Source organism: Megascapheus bottae, chromosome 5, assembly GCF_031878675.1.
Source record: "Megascapheus bottae isolate mThoBot1 chromosome 5, mThoBot2.hap1, whole genome shotgun sequence".
NCBI classification, from domain to species: Eukaryota; Metazoa; Chordata; class Mammalia; order Rodentia; family Geomyidae; genus Megascapheus; species Megascapheus bottae.
In genome coordinates, this window is record NC_143513.1 from 54,463,911 (window position 1) to 54,488,460 (window position 24,550).

Below are 24,550 nucleotides of genomic sequence, written 5' to 3' on the forward strand. Positions count from 1 at the left end.
CAAGTGTAGGCCCTGGGTGGGAGTGAGATACTATATTTAAAAATGGTGAAAAATGGGGCCTGAAACATGACTCAAATAGTCAAGGGCAAGTGTGTGCCCTTGAGTTTAAGCCTAGTGTAGTCAAAATAAGGAGTCACTTTCTGGAACAGGTTCTGTATTTCCTAAATTTTTTCTCAGTTATTTAGCTGAGTTCATTAATAATAACTTTTGTTTCCTTCTCATTCAAAACTCTATCATCATGTTACTAAAATTTGTAAAATGTCAAATCTTTACTTATAGTGATACTTCCTGCTTTATGCTATAATGTTCCTTTATAATCATTTATAGACAACTTTGATTCTTATAATAGCCTTGTAGCAATAACACTTTCCAATTCTGAAATTTGTCCTCTTCCCTTACCATTTTAGCATACATAATTTTGTCTTAGTGTTTGAATTTGCTTGGTAGATGTTGTTCTACTTGAGCCATACTAGCACATGACAATTTGCTAGCACTTCAAGCTTTCAAGTCTAGCATTCAGGGCAGGCCCGCTATATACCTAATGAAATTGTTTCTTCATTTGTTTATTTATTTGTTTTTTTATTTTTATTTTTGCCAGTCCTGGGGCTTGAGCTCAGTGCCTGAGCACTGTCTTTGGACTTCCTCAAGACTAGGGCTCTACCACTTGAGCCACAGTACCACTTCTGGCTTTTTCTATGGATATAGTACGGAGGAATCCCAAAAGGGTCTTCGTATGAGCTAGGCAAGCACTCTACCACTAGGCAAATTCCTAACCTTGTTTATTTATATCTATGCATACTTACCTCTAATTCTCCATGCATATAATAAAGTGACATTAAACATTAAATAAGAACATAACCCAACATTATTTCCAAACATAGTATTTACTGAGTTTTCCATTCTTCCTACAACACAATCTGACTCCATTCCTCAGCCTTCTTGCTTGGACTTGATCATGCACTTCTGGACTACTTGGCTTTCCACACTATCTTTTCGTTCACAAGGGAATTTTAGTCACAGAAGAACTTCATTTAAAAGGTTCTGGCTTCTCACAAGTTGAAACCAGATGAGACAGCAAAATGAGGTGCTGGTAGCACGTGCCTGCATTAAAATGATAGACTCAATACTTCCTAACTGCTCAGGAGGCTGAGGTCTAAAGATCATAGTTTAAAGTTAGTGGAGGCAGCAAAGTGCATGGGACTTATCTCCAATGATGCATCAAAAATACTTTATTGAGAGGTAAGGCTCCAATAGTAGAGTACCAGCCTTGAACAAAATAGCCAAATGAGAATAAAACAGGAGGTCAAACCCTAGTACTGTCACAAAAATGGAAGCAAGGAAGGAAAGGAGGAAAGGGGGGAGGGAGGAAGGAAGGGAAGGAATTGCTCAAAGTTTTATAAGGAGAAATTATGAGAGACTATTTCTTCTTCCCAGAGTGGTTTCCATTTCAAATTTCTTACAAAAACATTGTGTAGCTAACATCTTGGTTTAAATGCTGTGTTTGATAATCATATTTATAATGTAGTTTTTGTTATCACTAATTATTTTCACATGTTACTAATAAATTGGTCATCTCTTGAAAAAAAAAAGGTTCTGGCAGAGAAAATAATTCCCCAGATCAATTTCAAGTGTTATAAGGAGAATTATATGGAAAAGGAATTGCTGAAATTACATTACATTGCAATTATTTAAGAAAACTTGAAATTTTTTATCACTACAAATTTTGCTTTACTACGCTTTTTGTCATAGAAAGATAAAAAAAACCTTGTAGTTGTGATTTTAAATGTAAATTGTTCTTGCAGAGATTTATGGATATTAAGTGTGCAGTACTGTACATGTGAATATAGTAAAGCTGAAAGCAATGCTTTATAGATTTTTCTATATCAAAGTGAATTAAGTTTTATTTTGTGTACAAAGATAAACTTGTCACTATTTTAGCAGACCTTAAAACTGTTATCTGGACCTTATTGGTCTATGTTATAATATGGGGTAAAGATTGAAATTGAAGGTCTGGCTACTCATGTACTAGTGAATGACACACAAAGCAAAAACTCTACTTTTTGTCACAGTTAGGTGAGTTGTCATATCACAGTACAAAATCATTTAAAATTAACTGAGTATCCCATTTAGGATTGTATCAATAGTAAACATTTAATAGATAGTATAAGCTAAGTTCTTAGGTGATAGTTCAACTGACTTATGGAAAACTAGTTTAGGACTAAAACTGAACTAGAAATTTATTAGTACTGTATTGATTTTATTTTAAGTGATTTTTACAGAAATCCATATTGATAATTTTTTCTTCAAGAGTTTTATAACTCATTCCTTTGGATCAAACATATTATGTTTCAAAGTTCTCTTTCCTTTTATCTTAATGTTTAGGGTATTAATTTTTTATAGAAAGCTGTCTATTTATATATTCATGTATGTTTGCAGATGGTTTAGGGGCAGTGGGTTAAATCTGCATGAAATCATCACATTTCCCTAGATGTTACCATGAAATTGTCACTTTCCCCTGCAAATCTGCATGAAATTACAAAAATTATTGCATCTTTGTCTCTCAATATCTTTCTTGAAAATATTACTAAGATGAGTCAGCCTTCTTGTACATCAGTCTCTGGTATAATTAATTATTTGTGAATCTTCTAAACAATAGGACAAAATGTACATATTTTTATGAGTAAACTCAAGAGGAAGGTAAATCTAATTGAATGACAAAATTCAATTATTGAAAATTATTCTATCAAATTCTAATGAATGATAGACTATATAGTTATGTACTGTTTTCAAGTTTCATAATGAATAACAAAATTCAACACCGAATAATTCATATAAAAACAAGAATTATCATCTTGACTTTAGTAATTGACACATCCCAAATGAAAGAGACTTCATTAAAGATGTCTACAACCAAGACATGTGAAAGGGTATCAATGTATGTGAATTAATGCACCTTCTATCTGGCAAATATCATGTAACCCTTTTACTAATTACAATAAAAAAAATAAAGCAAAATAAATAAATAAATAATTAATTAAAAAAAAGATGTCTACAAAAATGGCCTTTCAAATATCAGAGTCAATAGCACTGAAGCACTGGTGGCCACATGCTTTTAGCATGATGTGTGTGTACAATGTGCTTTTTTTTTCCTTCTGTCACAGAACCAATGGCTGTAGACAGAAATTGTTCCTTTCTTTCACACTACCCATGTGCCAAAATAAGACAAATAAAACTGAATTGTAGATACATGACATTAGAAGTAATGGTTTATTCCTGTAAAACAAATCCCCGAGAAAACTGTCCATGTGCTTGCTATTGCAACAAAATTTATCGCTATTTCTCTGTAGCAGTGAGAAAGTATAATCTTAAATGTCTTCAACTTGGTGAAATGAGGAAAAGATCATGTATTGATCTTTACTGGTTTTATTTTGGCATATGACAGAACTTTTATGATTCTGTCATCCTTATTTCTGATTATCTGACAGATCACATTATGTGCCTTGTTAAAATATAACTAAATTAGGTTAAGTAAATGTAACATCGAATCAACAATGCAAATATGCCTTTAGCCTTTTTATTTAAAATATGTATAGGCATCCAGTGTAAGAAGATCCTGATTAACTTCTTTTTTTATTTTTTCACATATTTTTATTGTAATTAACAGAAGGGTTACATTGTATTCATCAAATAGAAGGTGCATTACCTCACAATTATTGATAGCATTTATCATGTTTTGGTCCCCATTCCCCTCTCCCTCCGCCCTGCTTCATATAACTTTTGTGTGTTGGTGAGACTTGAACTCTGGGCATAGGCTTTGTCCCTGAGCTCTTCAGCTCAAAGCTACCTTTCTACCTCTTGTGCCACAGCTCTACTTCTGGTTTTCTGATGGTTAACTGGAGGTCTCATGGACTAAAATGTCTATTGGAATGATAAATGTCAGGGCTTCCTGGTTAACTTCTTAAAGGGTATAATTCATTATAAAATATTTGCTCTCAGAGGGAAAAGTATATCAAAGTCTGGCTCTCCAATATTAAAAGAATGTTTCCTACATGATTAGTTTATTTTGTAAATTATTCAACACACATTAATTGGTTTCCTGCTATACTAATAAGTGTTACATTTATTGTTAACACTTTGTCAGCCACTCTTTCCAATGCTATTACCCATACCAATTCATTTACTCCTACAGTAAATACTGTTGTTCTCACTTTATGTCTAAAAAGCTTGCAACAGGAAGTTTGACAACTTTTGACATTATTTAACAGTGATGATTTGAGTCTAATTAACCTGGCCCTAGAGATTACACTGTTCTTAAAACCTAAGCTTGCTGCCTTACAAAGTGGGTAGCTATTAGTTGAGAGTTATTATCTTTGGGAAGACAGCAAGAAACCAGATGATAGAAGGCTTAAGGTAATGGAGTTATGGAAAGGATGAAATCAACTATATATTGCATTTTATGCTATCTGTTCTACAAAATAAAGAAAGAAGTGAAGACATGATGAGAGGTTATACCATGTGTGGAGAGAAAAATAAAGCAAGTTAGGATAAGTTCTGTAAACCAATGAAAAACTTGCTCTAAGATAAAAGTATAACCATCTTCCTTGAGGTAAAAAGAGTAGTTTTAGTACATTTGTGCATACAATGTTAACATTTGATGGAAACAAATAAGGAAAGGAAATGCTTTATTTAGTTTGGAGGACTTAAGATCCCAAATAAGCAATTTTTTTGTGGATAGCATCTGCAGTTTTTAGAAAATAGCATCCAGCTTACAGATTTTTACCAGAGAATTCTCCTAAGCATAGAGGAAACAACACTAGCTTTCTACAATTTTTTCTAATGTAATAGAAGAGAGGGTTCATTTGGTTTTATGATTAGGATAATTTCGGTCTACCAGGTCAAACACAGATTAAATGCACACTTAATTCTGAATTTCAACTTTCACTCTACCTTTGATGTGTGAAGATTCACATTTTCTTCATTCACTATTTCAAAAAATATACTCACAATAAATTTTACTAGATAGATGATTATCTTTATACATTGTTGCATTGATTTATTCATATGTGGCATCTGTATGTATAGGAAATATTAATCTACAGTTTTCCTAAAATTATTATGATGATCACACAAAATGAGTTTAGAAGTTTATTTTTTGGAAGAATTTCCTCCTAATCTAGTTTATGGAAGTTTGTGAAAAGCTAGTATCATCTCTTCATGTCTCTAATGAAGACAAGCTTATTTATGAGTCTTATTCTATGAATTCTGGTACTCTATTTCTTTCAAGTAAATGGGTCATTTTATCAAAACATAACACTTGCTACCCATATGATTCACTTTCTATCATTTAACATCCTTGAAATCGTTAGTAACACTCTCTCTTTTTTACTGATTTAGTTATTTGCCTTTCTTCTTCTTCCTCTATTTGGATAATGTTTGTCTCTGTTTCCCTTTTTTTTCTTTTGCATTACCTGGAAGACATTTGTTAATATCTTTAAAATTTTAAAGAATTACATTACAATGATTTTCCTTTTCCTGTAATATTTTTTATTTCCATTTCATTGGCCATTTATTTTTATTTCATTTTTTCATGAATTTCATCCCTCTCTCTAGTTATATAAAGGAGAAACATTATATTATGTGTTTATTTTTCTACTATATGCATTGAATTCTATAATTATCCTTCTAGCAACTACTTTTGCTATGTCATAGAAATTTTTGTAATGTATCCTATTTATTTAACAAAAAAATCTTTGTCTTGAGACTTTTCACTAAGCATATTTGTATGAGAATTCAGTTTTCTTGGATTTTGTACTTCCTCGGAGAAATCAAATGCACATTTTAACCTAAATTCTCTGAGCTATTATGCAACAAATGGTATATTCCTTTCTAACATTATGTGGTTTAAGCAAATCTACAGGGATGATGAAAGGGAAGGATGAGTAACTGAAGAGTAACTTCAGATATCATGTCTGCAAAGCATCGATGGACAGTTGACAAAGTCACGTAGAATTTCTCTCTTTAATATTAGGCATATACATATTTCCACAGCCATAATATCAAAAAATGCAATTTTTAGGTCTTAATAATGGTATAGATTTAATAATACTTGTGATTTGTAATGCTTTATGATACCAAATTTCATTACCTGTGCGTGAACTGGACTTGTGCTTTTGATATTAAGTTACCTTCGGGCAGAGTCGCAAGAGACCTTGGACATCAGGTAAACCAATCCTATTTTGACAAGGGAAGAAAATGTGTCAGCTTTCTTTATATTCTGTGTGATGTGCTTGTTTATTTACCAGTGCTCATATTAGATTGTGTATCTTATCATAGCAGTACATTAAAATTGTTTTTTACTTCTCTGGTTTCCATCATAATGAAAGCTCACTGAAAGCATAACTGAGTTGTTGGAATTGAATCCCCAGAATAGAATATATAGCACATTTCTTATCTAGATCTATATAATATCAGTATGCATTGAAAAATTACTGTCAGGATATATATATATGTATATACACATAGTTAATAATTGTGTGTATGTATAGAAAGATAATCTCCTCATATAAGTCCTATAAATTTCATGAGGAATGAGATATAATTAGTTTTTCTGTTCTCGAAAAACAGGAAATTCAGAACATGCAAGGTTATTTGCACAAGGTCAATGGGAACATAGTTGTCTTGGATTCAAGATCCAAATGCAACATCTAATGGAGCATTACACTCTTACAGATTTTTGTTTAACTGCCAATCAGTATTGATTTGCCACGCATATTGTGGAAGGTAGATTAGAAAAATCCAATTGAAACAAGAAGCATACAAAACCAGGGATGACAAAATTCAATAAGTTAACACAAAATCGGAAATGACAAGGAACACCATGTTATTTTCATACATTTGAAGTGAATAGAGAAATCAGCATAAAATGAGTATTCTGAAATAAAACATAAATGCTTTGTAAAAATTATGTTATCTTCAAGTAGAATATAAAAATCTATTTTATATCTGTTAGTGGGAAGTCATCTCAGCGTCTCCCTCTGGTTTACTTAACTAGCATTAATAAAAAATATATACATTTGACACAGAACTTGTATATTTACATTTTTTATATAATTCACCTATTCTTAGCTGAGAAAAATGAACCAAAACCAAAGTGAAAATAACCTTATCTGACTACACAGAGTGTAATATTCTGGTCTTGTATCATTTATTAAAGTTTCCATTTTTGTGTTCTGCTCTGTGTATCATTTGTTAAATTTTTCATTCTTGTGTTGTTGAAATTATTTTCAACTGTCTTGGGCTTCAGAAAAGGGTCTACTTCAACTGAAGGTATTCGTGCTTTTTACCATTTATATGCTTTTTGAATTTTTTCAAAATTTAAATAAGCTGAGATGTAATAGAATCATTGTTATTCTATGAAATAATTTATATTAAAGCTATAATCTATGATAACCTATTTATGAAACTTAAGATCTTCCCATAAAACAAACTTACTGATTTTCATGTTAAAAAGATATTAGTGAGGTTTGAATGTCTCTGGTAATAAATCATGCAATGTGTCTGTTTTCCCATTTTCCTCTTTTTAAATTCTTCTGCAAGTATAGAATAACATTTACATATTTCAATTGAGAAAATAGTCAAATGATAAAGTGAAACAATATTTAAAAGGAATGCATTATGTTTTTCAGTGCTTGTGAAAAAATATTTCTGAGTTTTGTGAGTTATCACATTATTAGGCAAAAAATTCCAATTTTCTGTTTGATTCCCTGGGCTCTTTCTTTCTAGTTTGTTTATTGAAGTTACCATTTTTTTTTCTTGCCAGTCCTGAGCTTGGGCTCAGGGCCTGAGCACTGTCCTTGGATTTTCTCAGGGATAAAGCTCTACCACTTGAGCTTCAGCACCACTTCTGGCTTTTTTTTTTCTATGTATGTGGTACCGAGGAATTGAACCCAGGTCTTCATGGATGCTAGGCAAGCACTCTACCACTAGGCCAAACTCCCGGCCCGAAGTTACCATTTGAGTACATACAAAACACCTTAGTAATTTTGAGATGAAATTGTTGAATGAAACAGCAATTTCTAATAATCTTAGCTTTTAATCTTGGCTTAAAGTATTTACCAATGTTTATGAACTATACAAAATTCAGTTTCTTCACAATTTAATTCACTTGCATAAATCCTTTGAGCATACTTCCACTCTCATTATGTCATTTCCTCTTTCTTCTGCTATTTTTCTCCTTCTTAAATAGTACCCTGTCTACTTTTAGGTTTTTTCCTAATCTAGATTCTAATTTGATTTTTCTCTCATATTTATTCTTATCTATGAGAGAAAATATGAGGCATTTGCCTTTTTGGAGCCTGGTTTATTTCTCTTAACATGATGCTTTCTAGTTTCATCTGTTTACCTGAAACTACAGGTTTCAGTTCCTACTAATAGCCTCCAGTTCATGATCTCTTACCAAAATAACTAGTAGAAATGGAATGGTGTAAGAGGAGCACCCAAGAATTAGGATTTCTCCTGGAAATCCATGCTAAGAGTGACATGGTCCACCATCAGTAGCTCTAAGGTTAAATAAAAGACTCATCTTCTAGGAGAACTATATTTAAATATATATATATGTATATCTATATACAAACACACACACACACACACACACATATATCTTAAAGTCATATAAAGACAAAATCAAGTCATTTTTTCTGTTGGATGGGTAATATGAGTATTTTATAACAAATAGATTACAGAATAGTTATGAGATTGAAGATTCCATAATTGGATCACAAAGTTTTCAATTTTCTTATATATCTTCATCTCTGTCTATGTCTCTGTCTCTGTGTCTCTGTCTGTGGCTCTCTGCCCCTGCCTCTGTCTCTGTCTCTCTGTCTGCTTCTGTCTCTGTATCTCTGCGTCTGTGTGTCTGTGCTCTCTCCCTCTCTCTCTCTCTCTCTCTCTCTCTCTCTCTCTCTCTCTCTCTCTCTCTCTCTCTCTCTCTCTCTCTCTCTTTCTCTTTTTCTTTTCCTCTCCCTCCCTCCTTCCCTCCCTCTTCTCTTTATATCTGTATCTTCCTTTCACCTTTTCCCAATTTCACTACTCTGGAAGCAAAGAAGCCACTAAATACTAAGTGTGTCCTTTGATCACACAGCAGTAAGAAAATCAGGCTTTTCGTCTTTGAATTCTGCCAACAAATTCATTAGCTGAGAAGTTAATTCTTCTTCACAAACCTTACTGACACTGACTGTCTCTGAGTGAGAATCACTAAGGTAGAGAAACCAGACCTTAATTCCTAGTTCCCAGAACTTGTGAGAAAATAATTGTGTGTTGTATTAAGTCTCTAGGGTTTTAGCAAGACAGGAAAATTTTTCCACTTAAATTACAGCCCACCTTACTCATAGAAAATTATCAATGTGATTTTAATGAAACAAAAAAGGAAGGAAGAAAACATTACTGGGAATTTAGTTAATCTGAGATCTACATCAGTATAAATGTAGGGCTTATAAGATTTCATAATAGTTTTTATTTGGAAAAGAATTTGTACACATGGAATTCTATGCTGCTGTCAGAAAGACTGACATCGTCCCATTTGTTAGGAAATGGAAAGACTTAGAAAAAATCATATTAAGTGAAGTAAGCCAGACTCAAAGGAACTTAGGCTCAATGGTTGCCCTCATTCGTCATAATCAGTAGAAACCTTGGGCTCTACTAGCAGAGATCTGCAATAGAGCAAAATCTTGATACATAAGGCCATATAGTATGAAGCTAATTGAAAGGACCTCCAGGATATTGAAACAAAAGCCATATAACAAATGATTGTTGTCCTTAATGTACTATGTTGTCTCTCATCTCCATTGCTGTCCCTTGGTTATCTCATATTGTTATAGTATCTCACTTTGTTATCTGATATATTGAATTTATTTGTATTTGGTTATTTGAAATTTGATAGGGAAGGGGGGAAAACCAAGACAGGTGGGGGAGGTGGGGGGAGGGTAATGGGTACCAAGACATGTGAAAGGGTATCAAGGTAAGTGAATTAATGCACCTTCTATCTGGCAAATATCATGTAACCCTTTTACTAATTACAATAAAAAATTAAAAAAATAAAAATAAAAAGAAGAAAAAAAAGAATGTAAATTATTTTACTTCTAACTCATTGGAATGCATACCAGATAAAAATAAATTAACTAAGGTATCTTCAAATAAAGTGATATTCTTGGGAGATCTTGGATTCAAAGAAGAGAATAGAAGTAATTGATCTTTTTAACTTAAAAATATTGGCACAGATGTCCTGCAAAACACAGAAAAAACTCCTGAGGTAGCATTCAATAATGAATATGAAGAAATAATACCCAAAAGTAAAAAGTCATCCTCACTGCATCAGGTCAGACAAGGGTTAACATTATTAATACAATTTATCAGTAATGTTGGTTATATCACTGGTTGCTGACTATCAGTTTTCTTCACTTTAAAATTACTCTTCATTTTTTGCCCTTGTTTCATGCTGTATTTTTGGAAGGAAGTCACTATGCAGAGCTGACACTTGAGTGAAGATTTATGTTATATCTTCTACAGGCCTGTCTACATAAATTATCTGCAACTATGCAGAATGTAAAATTTATGTATCTTCCCCATTTATTTATTACTAAATCATATATTATGTCAATATGGATTCATGAATATTTATTTTATAATTCTTGCTATAAAATAATGCTTTATTTTGTTACTCAAATTATTTCATCTTTAGGCATTCATATCATTTAATCAACTTATTCTTCTGTTTTTGGACATATTCATATAATTACAGGAAAATTTGTTTTAATTGTGTGTTTATTTTGAGTAATAGAATCCCTTTCTTACTTTCTGGTTATAGAAAATAGTCAGTGAACATTTTATATTTTGCATACTGTTACTAGGGCCCTCATTATCAAGTCTAGCTCCCAATTTGAGTAATCCTTAGCACTAAGAGAAAATTAGAGGAAATTATGTAATATGAAGAAATGGAAATATGAACTTATTTATACTTTTGTTCAAAACTGAAAAAGGTGAGCGAGAACATTACAACTTAAAGAAAAATGAAGCAGAAGCCAAGATATATAACTATATATATATATATACTTATATATTTATATGACTTTAAGGTGACTTAAATAAATGAATTCCTCTCCCTTTCTTCTCCCCTACCCCTCCCTCTCCTCAATTTTCTTAATTTTATATGATAGTTTTATGACTATATTCTTGTCTCCCTTCCTGGTTTCCTTCATTTATTCCCTCTGTTGACTTTTTTCCCCACTTTTTCATTCCTTCTTTCTTCCGTTTATTTTGTTGGACTGTGATTTAGTCTTTATGGAATTACAATTGTTTAATTCTTCCCTGAATATACCATATTTTGGTTCATTCACTTATATACATCTGAATATCCTCTTGAAATGTTCACTTTTACATTCATAACATTTTCTCTCTCATTTGATCGCTTATTCACAATTGGACCCTATTTGTGTACCCAGACATAGTTGGAAAGACACAGTAGAAAAAGAACAAAAATTATCTTCATCTCGAATTATTATAATGATTAATTAGTATGATGTTAATAGATTATATGAGAATAGACTAATTCCAGTTAGATTGATTTTAAACTATCACCTTACACTTTGCTATTAAAATAAGAATGATGTCTGAACTCATAGTAATTAAGGTGCCACATTTAATATTGCTATGCTATGAATGTCACCAAACTCAGACACTATTGTATCAGTGCCGCTGTGATGGTGGCTTAATCTGAGATTCTTTACACTGAATTATAAGGGAAAAGTACAGAGGCTCATGGGAGATGGCTGGTGATGACTAGGAGACAAAGCTTTTAGCCTTAGGTACTGCTTGGCTATTTCTTCTATGTCTGATGCCTAGCAGTAGCCTCTGACAGCATCCTTATTAAACCATACTTTTCTAAAGGCTTCGAAACCGATCTTTGTTTCGGTGTTCGGAATCCAAAAGGAATTCCTATAATTTTTTAGGAGTGCTAGGGATTACACTCAAAGCTGTGTGCATAAGAAATATTCAGAAGAGAAGGCATAAATATCTTCACTGAAAATAAGATTTTTTTGAGGAAAAAAAATGTGCCATTATTAAACTCAGCATGGGAGACAATCTGAACCAGGATCTTCATCAATCAGATTAACTACTTTCCAAGATGAAAACAGACGAGGCACAGTGTGAGGCTGAGCAGATATTTATCAAAAGCCATATTAATAACCACTTTCGGCTTTTTCCTGACAGTTTCATCTGAGGTTCCATGTTTAACATTTGAGTATCATATGTTTTTGTCAGGATGAGGCTTCTAAGAACATCAATTAATTAATTCCTTTGAAGTAGGGTTCAGAAAGGTAATAAAGTTACTGTCCCTAAGGCCACAACCAACAATGGTAAGCAATATTGTAGGGGTAGACAATTTGTTATTTTGGGAAAAAATTAAAAGCTAACTGTGTTCTTGGGGCTACCTGAGAATAAATTCCAGTATAGTTTGCAAAGTGGCAATGCAAAAGTATATATGTATTTATATGCATATAGCTACAAATATATTCAATGTGTATAATTTCTTCCTTGCTCAAATATTCATTAAAATGCTAGTGTAGATTGTACGGGGAAAAAAAATAAAACAATGGATTCTAATTTGTACTATCTAAATGGGTGACTGGTAAGACAAAATAAAACTTGGAAAAATAATGAGTATTTTTATTATTAAGATTATCAACCATAATTTAGTTTTATGAAACAAACAATGGAACTCAGAGTGCAGAAGAAAATGTGTACCTTGTCACAGGTAGACATAGATTTTGTTCGGCAATCTCCATTCAAGCAGGTTGCATCACAGACATGGCTACTGGAATTCTCAAGACAATGATGTCATTGCAGCCATTAGTCATCAAGCAAACCACAATTCTCTCAGAGACAGTTTGCATATGCAAAGTGTCACACCAAAGTAGAAAGTAGAAATAAGAAGACAGGTGTGTGCTGATGAGGGTTCCTCTCACATTTTAAGATGTGATTTATATGCTACCTGAAGTTCCGTGTCATAGCTATTTATGTAATGTGTTCCAAGCTTATGGTAAAAATGTATTTTATAAATATATATGTAAGAAAGCATATTTTGTAAAGCATAGGAATTAACCAACATAAGGACTAATAGGTATATCACCAGAAAGCCAGAGCTAGGTGTGGAGGTAGAAGATCTGCCCTGTCAACAAGAGTGAAAAGTGTGTTCTTACTCTAATGGTTTGTGCCAACTCTCCATTGCTCCTAATCTCTATAGCTTAGGCTATTGTGAGGTCAAGCAGTTTCGTGTCCATTTCATTTTTTTTCATTGCCTATCACAAGTCAATTTTTTTACTGAATTGATTGATGATTGGAATAACAGTGCAATTGGAAACCATAGAGAATATTTAATCACTTTATAGAAAATATGAAGATCTCTAGTATAGATGTATTGCATTTTGTCAGGTAGGACTTTGGGTCAAATATCATTATGAAGGCCTGGTTGAGAAGTAAACTAAATGTTTATCACTTCCAATTTCACATGCTAAAATTTGTATTCCAATGTGAAGCATTAAAGGACAGTGCGTTTTAGGAAAAATAAAAGGCTGGATGAGCCCTTTTATTCTTCTGTCATGTGAGGATATAGCATTTGCTGCTTCTGTCATATAAAGACACTCAAAGAGGATACCTATGAGAATGGTCCCTAATACTCCGAAACTCTGGTAGCTTCATCACAGATTTTTATTGCTCAAAAAATAAATAGCCTGGGTAGTTTTAGTACTTTTGCAGTTCTGGTGGACTAAGATGCCTGGAATTCATTTTTCCAGGTAAGTGTTAGTGAACCAACAATAATATATTGCATGCAGAACAAATAAAAATCTTAAACATTAATGATAAGTCATAGGAGTTTAGTCACTAAATAGATACCTTTTTTGTTTTTTGTCAGTCGTGGACCTTGAGCTCAAGGCCTGAGCACTGTCCTTGGGCTTTCTTAAGGCTAGAGCTCTACCACTTGAGCCACAGCACCACTTCTGGCTTTTTTCTTTGTGTATGTGGTACTTAGGAATCAAACCCCGGGCCTTCGTCCATGCTAGGCAAGCATTCTACCATTAGGCCAAACTTCTGGGCACAACAGATATCATTTTTAACCTTGATCGTCAGCTGCTTTTGAAATTGTTTTTTTTTAAACCGATATTTGTAATGATAAAATATTCCATTGTCATCTGGTTATAATAACATATTTGCATTAGATTTTCAACTTCCTTCAAACCAAGATAAACTAGATTTGAGCACACAATCTTGTTTGCCACGGTGGAAGGCGAACCTGGGAGGAAATTGAGCAGTCTGGACCATCTGCAAGTGACTTGGTTGACACTAGAGAGTCACTATGCCTATGATGGAAATATGAATTGATAGGAGAATGAGTAAAAGGAAGAGATGACTGAGGATGGATACAAAGATGAGCTTCTCCTGTCTTCCAGGAGAGGAAATCACAAAGACTAGGGACTTAAAATTAACACGACCAATTTATTTCAATAATATAAATAATTTACTCCAACTAATGTTTACTTTCTTTAACACTTTTCCCTCTTTTTCTCACTGTGATATGCTTTACTAAGTTAATATTTCTAGCTTCCCTTATAAAAGTTTAGCTTATAAAATGCCATCATACCACCTCAATTTATGCATTTCTTACCATATTTTTTATTGTAATTAATAAAAGGGTTACATGATATTTGCAAGATAGAAGGTGCATTAATTCACATATATTGATACCCTTTCACCTGTCTTGGTCCCCATTACCCTCCCCCCCAACCTCCCCATCTTGGTTTTCCCCCCTTCCCTATCCAATTTCAAATATCCAAATACAAATAAATTCAATATATCAGATAACAAAGTGAGATACTGTAACAATATGAGATAATCAAGGGACAGCAAAAGAGATGAGAGATAACATAGTACATTAAGGACCACAATCACTCATTGTGTGGCTTTTGTTTCAATATCCTGGAGGTCCTTTCAATTACCTTAATACTATATGGCCTTATGTATCTAGGTTTTGTTCTATTGCAGATCTCTGCTAGTAGAGCCCAAGGTTCCTACTGATTATGACAAATGAGGGGAACCATTGAGCCTAAGTTCCTTTGAGTCTGGCTTACTTCACTTAATATAATTTTTCCTAAGACTTTCCATTTCCTAACAAATGGGGCAATGTCATTTTTTCTGACAGCAGCGTAGAATTTCATTGTGTACAAATACCACAACTTGTTGATCCACTCATCAACTGAGGGACATCTAAGATGGTTCCATATCTTTGCTATGGTGAATAATGCTGCAATGAACATTGTTGTGGTAGTGGATTTAGTATGTCCTAGTTTCTGGATGGTTGGGTAAATGCCAAGTAGTGGAATTGCTGGGTCATAGGGGAGCTCTATGTTTAGCCTTTTGAGGCACTGCCATACTGCTTTCCATAGTGTTTGAACGAATTTGCACTCCCACCAACAGTGTAGTAGTGATCCCTCCTGGCCACATCCCCTCCAGCATCTGTTGTTATTCGTTTTCCTGATCCTGGCCATTCTAACTGGAGTGAGGTGGAATCTTAGAGTTGTTTTGATTTGCATTTCTTTTATGACCAGAGATGTTGAGCATTTCTTCATGTTGTCTATAGGCCATTTTTGTTTCTTCTTCAGAGAAGACTCTCTTTAAGTCTTTGGCCCATTTTTTAGTGGGATGGTTGTTACTTTGGAGGTTAGTTTTGGAGTGATTCAATTTTTTGAGCTGTTGATATATTTTAGATATGAGGCCTTTGTCTGTTGTTTGGTTGGTGAAGATCTTCTCCCAGTCTGTAGGCTTCCTAATTAATTTACTAGCTATCTCCTTTGCCATACAAAATCTCTGCAGTTTAATGCAGTCCCACTTATCCAGCCTTTCTCTTATTTGCTGTGATTCTTGGTGCTTATTAAGAAAGTTTCAACCTGGGCCAAGGAGGCCTACTGTATCTCCTATTCCTTCTTGTAGAGTTTTCAGTGTGTCAGCTTTTACCTTCAGGTCTTTGATCCATTTGGAGTTAATTCTAGTGCAGGGTGACAAAGAAGGATCCAACTTTAGTTTTGTGCAGGTGCTTAACCAGTTTTGCCAGCACAACTTGTTGAAGAGGCTGTCTTTCTTCCAGTCTATTTTTTGGCTCCCTTGTCAAAGATTAGATGGCTATAGGTCTGTGGTTTAATAAGTTTAGCTGATAACATGTCATCATACCACCTCAGTTTATGCATTTTTATGAGTCTTTTTTAAATAAATTTTTATTTCAATGTATAGAGGGGTTACATTTATATTCACCAGATAGAAGGTGCATTACTTCTCACACATTGATATCCCTTCTGATATTTTTGCCCCCATTTCCCTTCCCCAACTCCCTCCCCTTATTTTTCCCCTCCTATTTCAAATAAACAAGTAAACATCTATATAATATATCAGGTAACAAAGTGTAAACTCTGGCCATTTGCCTGTGTATTTATTTTCTTTAAAACTAGTTCTAAAATGTTATTTTTATATAGTGTTAAGCTTCATTGCTGTGTATTAAATGTATTACCTTATATTTCTAAAATATGTACTACTTATTTTGATACTTATTATTCAGTGTTTAATATAAGTTAAATTTTATACATTTATAATCTGAAGTCTCATGTAATCCCATGGTATTAACTAGCATATTTATTATTCTGAGAGTAAGTCTGTTGAATGGTTTATGATTTTGTTTTATCATTGTGATACTTTATTGGATATTCTGTTCATATTTGATATCAATATTTCATGAACATGTTTTTGTTAGTAATAACTTAAAATAATGTATATTGGTATTTTTGTAATACTTTCCCATTCTCAACAACATTTTCAGTTGTATTGCTATAGTTTTATGGCAGCTTTCTCCAAATATAACTCAAAATAACATTCTTGGTATTACTCCTAAAATGATATTGTAATCGCTATGTCACAGATAAAAAAATAAACACACACATATTTCTTCAGGGTAACATATTTGGAAGGCACATAGTAAGAACTGGAAGGTGAATATTGATGCTTTATATCTCATTTCAAGTCCATGTTCTTAACTCCATTTTGTGCCACTTCTGTATCTAGAAAGTAATCATTTTCCCCAAGCTCTTACTTTTATGTTAATGGTTTATTTTTCAATGAAAATTTTTAAGATTTATGTAGTGAAAACTATCTCTACTTTCCTTTAGGTTATATCCTTTGTTGTTATGCTCAGTGAGCATAACCTGCTTGAACATTATATAAATATCACTGATATGTTCTCTTATTTTAATGCGCTAGACTGAAAAAATGTTTGTTTCACAAATCTGATGAGAGATAGAGCTTCTTTCTTACAAATACACACTCAAACTCATACATAGAAAAGTTTACTGTAGCTTCAAGGAGTTTATAGAATTTTTGAAACATGTGCTTTGAAGTAAAGCTAATAATAATGTTCCATTAAATCTATACTTTATTTATATTTTGTTATTGTTTTCATCATTGTCATAATCACTTTTTTATTTTTAGATAGGGTCTTGCTATATTGTTTCTGGTCTGCCTGGAACAAATAACCCTCCTGCCTCATATACCTAAGTGCTAGGATTATAGCATGCACTACCTCTCCTGTATTCCTTAATTATTTTGAAAAGTAGTTGAAATATATTGCATCTCTATATATAGATGACACAAAGAAACTCACTGAAAAAGTGTCAAATTATAAAAACTAAGGAGATGGGGAAGTGACAGTAATCATTTATGGGCAGAAATGTTACATAGGTCCTGTTGGGGGTATAAATGATAGTAGATGTTTGGAGAGTGACCAAAGAGGGTGAAGGAGTTGAAATAGTTTTTGTATATGTGGAAAATCTCGACTTTGTCATTATCTTCCATATTTTCTTTGTCTTAGAAACACTATAATTTTTCCTTGTTATATTTATTTGGAGATTTTAATATTTCAAAAAAATTTCAACAGATTTTAGTTTAGCTAGCCTAAAATTATTTAGCTCTCAAGATCTTGGGAGAATATCAGTTCTAGTGTTTTTTGAATTTGTAAACTTTAAGTGGTTGTACCAAAGACTTGCCATTCTACAAAGCAGTTTATAAATACAGCTCATTTTTGATCAATATTATCCCTTTCAATTCTCACTCCTCCCAGCCAACTCCTTCCCAAATTTTCTTAGTTTTTAGGATATGTATTGATTTTTTTGCCACTTGTTAGAGCAGTTTATCTTGACCTGTGTCATCTCTTCAATCTTTTCATCACACTTCCACCCATTCATCCCTTTAGTTTTCTCTTTTCTGTAGCATATATAATGAAATCTTGCACATTTTCCATCCCCACATTTTCCATCCCCTCTTTATTCTTCTATTCCTCTCCGCTGGGCTTAACTATCCCACCTTGCAAATACTGATTTGCTAGCACTTATTTTGTTGGACTTTGAATTAGTCTTTGTAAATGATTATACTATTTGAGCTCTCCATAAAGTCTATTATATTTCAATTTATTTATAACCCTTTGGCCTTCTGTATGTCTCTCTCCAGATTGGAGGAATATTTGAAGCAGTATATTCTTGTCAAAAAATACTTGTTAGAGGTTGGAAGATTGCGCCGAGACAATAGGGACCCAGGCTAGCTCTCTCCCACCAAAAGAAAGAACTAGGGAATTCATGAGCAAACTACCTTAAAAAATCCACAACAACAAACTCAAGAAGCAATGGAGAAGGACTCAAACCGGAAAATAAATCCAGATAAAGCTTACATCCAACTTTCTCAAAGAATTTGAAACGTGAGGACCCCTCCCCCAACCCTCGCCGCCGGCTCCAAGCCAGGAAAGCAGTGGTGGAGGACACCAGGGCAGGAATCCCCAATGGCCACAGAAACCAGCATAGACCATGCCAGCAAGCAGCAGAAACCAGACGCAGGAACCAGCGCAGACCAGACCAGCAAGCAGCCGAACCCAGATGCAGAGCATAGGCTGCAGCTGAGATCCGAGGGGAGTGAATGATTCTCCAACACCGTGGAGCAGCTCACAGCCAAATGTAGAGGAGTGAGTAGCCCAGCGGGTAGCCCAGTGGGTTCCCGAAACCCATCGGCAAAGCAGAGCTGGGGGCGAACTATAGAACTTAACTCAGACCCCTCCACCCCGCCAAGAAAGACTGGCAAGTGCAGTGGGGCAAGGAATTTAGAATCCTGTCCCTTCCCTCAACAGCCCCCTCCTCCAGGCCATTGACTGGAGACTGACAGGTGGGCTGGTGTTAAGACCCAGCACCCCACCAAAGGGGGCAGAGGTGTCCTTGCTCCCACCAGCCCAACAGGTTCTTCTCCCAGCCCACTGGATCTGGAGACTGGGGAGAGCTGAGATCCTGCCTTCCAACAGTGGGTGGGGTGTGCGGAAGTCTCAGAGCCAGCATCTGTACCACCCAAATCTTGAGCTGGGCACCCTCCTGCTGGGAATCCCCAGCAAGACAGCACCAAGGGGCTGCACACAGTCACAGAACCTTGGCCAAAGTGTCAGAAACACAGCAGGGAACTGAAGGGCAGACCAGTAGCCAAGCTTGCCTTCTAAGAGTCAGAAAGGTGCGGCTCCACCCTCGGAGCCCATGTCTTCGGCTGGGCCCTGCTCCTGGGAACAGAGAAGAAAACAGCTGGTCTAGCTGAGAGCTCCTGGAAACTCCCAAATCCCAGACTCTTGGTGGGGGGGGTGTCCACCCCTGGAAGTAGGGTAGAAAACTCAACCATTCGCCCAACTGGCTGAGAATGAAGCGCGCAGATCCATCCCGCGGTCCACCAGTCCCAATCCAAGTAAAGACCGCCACCTACTGACCATAGAGAGAACCTACAACAGTGCTCGATGCCTAGGAGAGCGCAAAGACCAATTACAACATACATAAATAATCAAAGTCTCACACAAAGCCCAAAAGGAAACAAGAGTGAAGGGATGAGAGAGATGTCACCATCCCAAGAAATGACACCTGAAGAGACATGAAATATGGCTCAAATCAAGGAGATGATTTTGGACATGACCAATGAAATAAAGGTGGAGTTCCAAAAACAAAAGAAAGAAATTTCCAAGGAACTCTTTGAATTCAAAGGAGAAGTGGAAGAAAAATTCAATACCCTCTCAGCAGACATGATCAGCTCAATGTCCACAATTCAAGCAAAAATGGTGGCATTAAGTAGCAGATTGACAGAGATGGAGAATAGAACATCAGGAATGGAAGATAAAACACAAGCGCTAGAACAGAGAATCATTAGCCTGGAAAGATTAGTCAGAATCCACCAGAGAGAACTCCAGGACCTGGCAGATGCAGCCAAGAAATCTAATCTTCGTATAATAGCGATTGATGAGGGCGCCGAATTCCAAGACAAAGGAATGTAACCCTTATTCACCAAAATCATAGCAGAGAACTTCCCCAACTTCAAAAGGGAAAATACTCATATTATTAAAGGTTTCAGGACTCCAACCAGGCAAGATCTTAGAAGGAACTCATCTAGACATATCATAGTAAAGACACTAGACCCGAATACCAAGGAATTGAACTTAAATGCTTCAAAAACAAAGAAAGAGCTATATTACAATGGGAAAAATAATTGAATTACAGCAGATCTCTCCTTGCAAACCCTAAATGCAAGAAAAGCTTGGAAAAACATCATTGATGTCCTGAAGACCAACAACTGCCAACCCAGACTGATACATCCAGCAAAACTAGAAAGAAGAATATTTCACTCTAAAGAGAAGCTTTAAGAATACATGTACACTAAAACAGAGTACAAAAAATATTAATTAATTGAGAACAAATTGTAGAACATCAAGAACCCCCATCAAGAAGCAAATATCTATAATTCACTAAACACAAAAGGAGGGGAAAAAGGGAGAGAAAGAAACTTAGAAGTAACAATAAATAATGATAATGGACATTGACCATTTCTCCATAATTTCCCTAAATGTGAACGGGCTGAACAATCCAATCAAAAGACACAGAGCAGCAGACTGGATTAAGAAACACCACCCATTCATACATTGCCTCCAAGAGACCACCTCATTGCCAAGTCAGAAACAAATTCCAAGTGAAAAGATGGAAATGCATTTTCCACTCCAATGAATCATGCAAAAAAGCAGGAGTAGTAATCTTAATCTCCGACAGAATTAACTTTTTAGTAAAATCATTACATAAAGATAGAGATGGCCATTACATATAAGTAAAGGGTACAATCCATACCCACAATATTACAGTTATGAACATTTACTCCCCCAACACGGGAGCACCCAAATTTATTGAACAAACTCTCTTAGAATTACAGAACAAGATAGACTCAAACACAATCATAGTGGGAGACCTCAATATACCACTCTCAACAAATATCAGGTCATCTCACCAAAAGTTAATCAAAGACACCATCTACTTGAATGACACCATAGCCCAGCTGGGCTTAACAGATATACAGAGTCTTCCACCCAAGGGCAAAACTTTTTACATTTTTCTCAGCAGCACATGGAACACACTCCAAAATAGATCATATAATAGCTCATAAAGAAAACTTAAGCAGATACAAGAGGACTGATATAATCTCATGCATACTACCAGACCACAGTGGAGACAGACTAATTCTGAACAATGCAGTCAAATCAAAAAACATTCAGTCACTTGAAAGCTGAAAAAAAAAACACTTCTGAATAACTCCTGGGTAACAGATCAGATCAAAGAAGAAATTAAAAACTTCCTTGAATGTAATAACAATCAAGAGACATCACAATGGAACCTATAGGACACAGCAAAGGCAGTTCTAAGAGGCAAATTTATCGCACTAGGAGCGTACATTAAAAAGACAGAAGAAGCACATGTAAATAACCTAAAAAAACCCTGAAACGCCTAGAGGAGCAAGAAAAAGTTAATTCTAAAACACCTAGAAGGACAGAAATAACAAAAATAAAATAAGAAATATCAAAGATTGAAATAAGGTCTACTATACACAAAATTGATAAATCAAAAAGTTGGTTCTTTGAAAGAGTCAGACCCCTGACAAGATTAATCAAAAAAAGGAGAGGGGAGACTCAAATAAACAAGATTAGAGACCCCGCGGGAACAATCACAACTGATACCCAAGAAATTCAGTCCATAATAAATAAGTACTACCAGGGCCTTTATTCAAAGAAACAAAAAAATCTAGTAGAAATGGATAATTTCGTAAATAAATATAGGCTACCCACACTGAACAACAATGAGGTAAACCAAGTGAACAAACCAATTTCTTACAATAAAATTGTGGAAGCAATCAGGGAAATGCCAATGAAGAAGAGCCCAGGTCCAATGGTTTCACTGCGGAATTCTATAAGACATTTAAAGATGAAATAACACCTGTACTCTTGAAATTCTTCTGAGAAATAGAAACAAAACGAGCAATACCAAACTCATTTTATGAAGCTAATATTACTCTCATCCCCAATCCAGGGAAAGACCCAACAAAAAGGAAAACTACAGACCTATCTCTCTAATGAACAAAGACACACAACTCCTCAATAAAATATTAGCCAACAGAATCCAGAAACATATTTTAAAAATAATACACTATGAACAAGTAGGTTTCATCCCACAGATGCAAGGCTGGTTTAACATTCACAAGTCAATCAATGTAATACATCACATCAATAGAGCAAAGGATAACAATCATATGATAATTTCTCCTGACGCAGAGAAGGCCTTTGACAAAATACAACATCCATTCATGTTGACGGCACTAGAAAAAATAGGTATAAGAGGTACATTCCTCAAAATAGTTAAAGCCATATATGAAAACCTACAGCCAGTATTATACTAAACAGTGAAAGACTGGAACCATTTATCTTAAAATCAGGAACTTGACAGGGATGCCCACTTTTTCCACTTCTCTTCAATATAGTGCTGGAACCTTTAGCCAGAGCAATAAGTCAAGAAAAGGAAATCAAAGGGATCCACATAGGGAAAGAAGAATTTAAACTATCCCTATTCGCAGATGTCATGATCCTCTACTTGAGTGACCCAACAAACTCCATTCCCAAACTCCTAGAATTAATAACCTACTTTAGCCAAGTGGCAGGATACAAAATTAACCTTCAGAAGTCAGTAGCCTTCTTGTACACCAACAATACACAAACAGAAGGCCAAATCAAGAAAATATCCCAATCGCAATAGCCCCCAAAAGAATAAAATACTTAGGAACACATTCAACCAAAGATGTAAAGGAATTACTCAGTGAAAACAATAAAAGCCTAATGAAAGAAATTAAAGAGGACACTAGGAAATGGAAAGACATCCCATGCTCATGGCTAGGGAGAGCCAACATAGTGAAAATGGCTATTCTGTCAAAATTGATATACAAATTCAATGCAATCCCTATCAAAATCCCAAAGACATTCTTTACTGAAATAGAAGATATAATGCAAAGATTCACATGGAACAACAAAAGACCTAGACTAGCCAAATCAATTCTAGGCAAAAAGAACAATGCTGATGGTATTACAATACCAGACTTCAAATTCTACTATAGAGCCATAATAACAAAAACTGCTTGGTACTGGCACAAAAACAGACCAGATCAGTGGAGCAGAATAGAAGACCCAGAAATAGAACCACATACCTACTTGTATTTGACAAAGGAGCTAAAGACATACAGTGGAACAAACACAGTCTATTCAATTATTGGTGCTGGCAAAACTGGGCAGCCGCATGCAGAAAACTAAAAATTGACCCTAGCCTTTCACCATGCACAAGCATTAACTCAAAGTGGATCAAAGACCTCAATGTCCGACTGGAGACTGTGAAACTGCTACATAATAAAGTAGGAGAGACACTGGAACTCATAGGCACAGGCAAATGATTCCTAAACAGAATCTCAGGGTCACAACAGATTGGAGAGAGACTCGATAAATGGGACTACCTAAAAATAAAATGTTTCTGTACAGATAAAAACATAGTCGCAAAAGTAGAGAGACAGCCAACCAACTGGGAAAAGATATTCACCAATAATACATCTGACAAATGCTTAATATCCAGTATCTACAGGGAACTCAAGAAACTAATCCCCCCAAACCCAATAAATCATTCACTAAATGGGCAAAGGAACTAAAGAGAGACTTACCAGAAGAAGAGATTAAAATGGCAGAAAAGCATATGAGAAAATGTTCATCATCTATGGTCATAAAGGAAATGCAAATAAAAACAGCCCTAAGATACCACCTTACCCCAACAAGAATGGCCAAGATTTTGAACTCAGACAAGGACAGTTGCTGGCAGGGTTGTGGAGAAAATGGAACCCTATTACACTGCTGGTGGGAATGTAAACTAGTTCAGCCACTCTGGAAAGCAGTGTGGAGGTTTCTTAAAGAACTAAAAATAGTCCTTCCCTATGATCCCACCATACCACTTCTGGGCATCTACCCTGAACATAATAACCCAATATATGGTAAGGACACCTGCTCAGCTATGTTCATCTCTGCACTATTCACAATAGCCAGTCGATG